The sequence below is a fragment of the Triticum aestivum genome, chromosome 6D (assembly GCF_018294505.1).
Source record: "Triticum aestivum cultivar Chinese Spring chromosome 6D, IWGSC CS RefSeq v2.1, whole genome shotgun sequence".
In the NCBI taxonomy this organism is placed as follows: Eukaryota; Viridiplantae; Streptophyta; class Magnoliopsida; order Poales; family Poaceae; genus Triticum; species Triticum aestivum.
This window is the reverse complement of record NC_057811.1, coordinates 311,385,445-311,388,503: the sequence shown is the minus strand read 5'-3', so window position 1 is coordinate 311,388,503 and position 3,059 is coordinate 311,385,445.

Below are 3,059 nucleotides of genomic sequence, written 5' to 3'. Positions count from 1 at the left end.
GGGATGCCCATGGCACCCAAGGTAATCTAAGGACACCAAAAATCCAAAGCTTGGGGATGCCCCGGAAGGCATCCCCTCTTTCGTCTTCGTCTATCGGTAACTTTACTTGGAGCTATATTTTTATTCACCACATGATATGTGTTTTGCTTGGAGCGTCTTGTATGATTTGAGTCTTTGCTTTTTAGTTTACCACAATCATCCTTGCTGTACACACCCTTTGCGAGAGACACACATGATTCGGAATTTATTAGAATACTCTATGTGCTTCACTTATATCTTTTGAGCTATATAGTTTTTGCTCTAGTGCTTCACTTATATCTTTTAGAGCACGGTGGTGGATTTGTTTTATAGAAACTATTGTTCTCTCATGCTTCACTTATATTATTTTCAGAGTCCTACAAAACAGCATGGTAATTTGCTTTAATCATAAAAATTAGTCCTAATATAATAGGCATCCAAGATTAGATTTTTTTCTTATGAGTGTGTTGAATACTTGTAATGCCCCGAGACCGACACTTCAGAAGACTTCCATAATTTTGTTGTGATCACTGTGTGTTTCATTTGTGCTTGCTCTCTTATTTTTGCATTGCATCATGTCATCATGCCATCATGTCATTTAATTTTTAAAACTCAGTTAAATAAATTGTATGGATCTTCGATCCATTTAAATCGAGGGAATTCACTTGGTGTTTTCTCTTTATAACATATCCTCCCAATATTATTAGGGAGCTATAACAAAGTATTCCATTCTTTGGGAATCACCATAACACACGTGCAAAATTAATCCTATGCCTTTTCTGCTTTGAGTCGATCTCTCTAACCTTGCCAATAATTTGAATTTGAGAGAGACAGCCCAGGCCGGCCCATCCTTCCTCCCAGCAGCCCAGGCCGGCCCATCCTTCCTCCCAGTAGCCCAGCCGGCGCCCCCACCAGCTCTAACCCTAGCCTCAATCGATCCCCATCTCTCGATCCCCTCCTTCCTCCTAGCGCCGCCACCGCAGGCATCAAGCCAGGAGAGCCCTGCTCGATCCCCTCTTCCCTTGATGCGCCGTCAGAGAGAGAGAGAGACCAGCGCCGCGCCCTCGTTCCGTTCCCCTCTGCCTCCTCCTCGTCGCCAGAGTCCAACCACCCGACTAGAAGGAGGCCGCCGCCGCCATGAATGCCCGCAGGAGCGCCAACGCCACCAGGCCGCCGTCCCGCGCCCAAGCTCCTCCACCCCGAGCTCCGTTCGCGCTGCCGTTTGCCCGGATCCGGCGCCGGCCGACTGGATCCACCCGTCTTCGCTGTTCCCGGCGCTGTCAGAGCCATGATTCGAGTCCTCGCCATCAAGCTCCACGCCGCTCGCCAGCCTCTCCCGCTCCGCCCCTTCCTCTGCTCCACCTCCTTAGCGTCGAGTGCCGCCCCATCGACTCTCCTCCACGCGACGCCTCCGCCTCGTCCACCATTGTTCCCGTCGCTCCACCCTCCCGCAAGCCCGACCTCGCACTGCTGCTCCTCTGCTTCGTCCTCTGCCGCGGCCATCACCTCCCCGACGCCCTTGCTGCTGCTGCTGCTAGACCACCTCGGTGCCATCAGGGAGTGCCATGGCCTCCATCGAGACCCTTGGAATCATCAAGACCGCCAAGTACCACGACATACGGCGCCCGAACGACCACCGCACCGAACGCCAAGTTCTAGGATGACGACGACCCGTCAAGTTCATCTACGGGCGTGTACCACTACGCCGGAGTCCTCGGATCTGTCAAGTTCCACTATGAAACGTACAACTAACGTCGACCCCAAAGACCTCATATTCATCAAGTTCCCACGACGACTTAAGTGTACCCCTCCGGTTCGTCAAGTTCGACTACCGTCGCTACCATGTACAACTACTTCCACTACGCCGCCACGTGTGCCACTACTTCCCACGACGACCCATGAACAACTACCTCCACTTCGAACCGTCCGCCCCGAAACGTATGCTTCGAAGGTATACCGCCGAGAACGACCGCCCGTGGACGAATGCACATGTTGCATGAAATGCTCGCGTTTGCAACGTGCCTGACGTGTTTCTTGCATGTTCCCGTTGCCATGGCATCAACCCATGGGAACCTGGTTTCGGGATCACCCCACCATCTTGCATGACACGCTCACGCCACGCTTCCTTTTGCACCGGCATCTCCATGAGCTACCGGAACCGATATGTTGCCGTGGCATCATTTTCGGATTCATTGCCGTGGCACCCCTCTCTTCCACCACGGTGACAAATGCTTCATAACATGCTCATGTCAACATTTTCATAAAATTACATAAAACTTGCATATGTCATTCGCATCATGATAACAACATTTAAATGTTTAAACTTGTGTTTGCATTTAAATTGCTATATGCATATGGGGATTTTCTGGAATTGTCGTTTGTTATTTCCAGCCTCATTTAAACTTGCCTAGATAGGTTGTTTAATTATGCTTCACCCCTTGCCATGTTTAATAACATTTAATATTGTTGGGTACATAACCGAGAGAACTAAACAATTGATGTGGTGTCTCGTCAATATGCAACTCGTTGCATATTGAGCTCCACTTAATTTGTAGTGTTGTTTGTTGCACTTTGCCATGCCATGCCTCATTAAACCGGACATGCATCATGTTTGTTTTTGCATCATGCCATGTGTATGTGTTGGTTGTTTACCATGTTGTTTGCTTCTCTCGGTAGCTTCGGTTTCGTTCCGGAGTTGTGAGGATTCGTTCGACTATGTCCGTTTGTCTTCTTCATGGACTCGTTCTTCTTCCTAGCGGGATCTCAGGCAAGATGACCATACCTTCGAAATCACTTCTATCTTTGCTTGCTAGTTGTTCGCTCTATCGCTATGTCGCGCTACCTACCACTTGCTTATCAAGCCTCCCAAATTGCCATGAACCTCTAACCTTGTCACCCTTCCTAGCAAACTGTTGTTTGGCTATGTTACCGCTTTTGCTTAGCCCCCCTTATAGCGTTGCTAGATGCAGGTGAAGATGAAGTTTGTTCCATGTCGGAACATGGATATGTTGGGATATCACAATATCTCTTATTTTAATTAA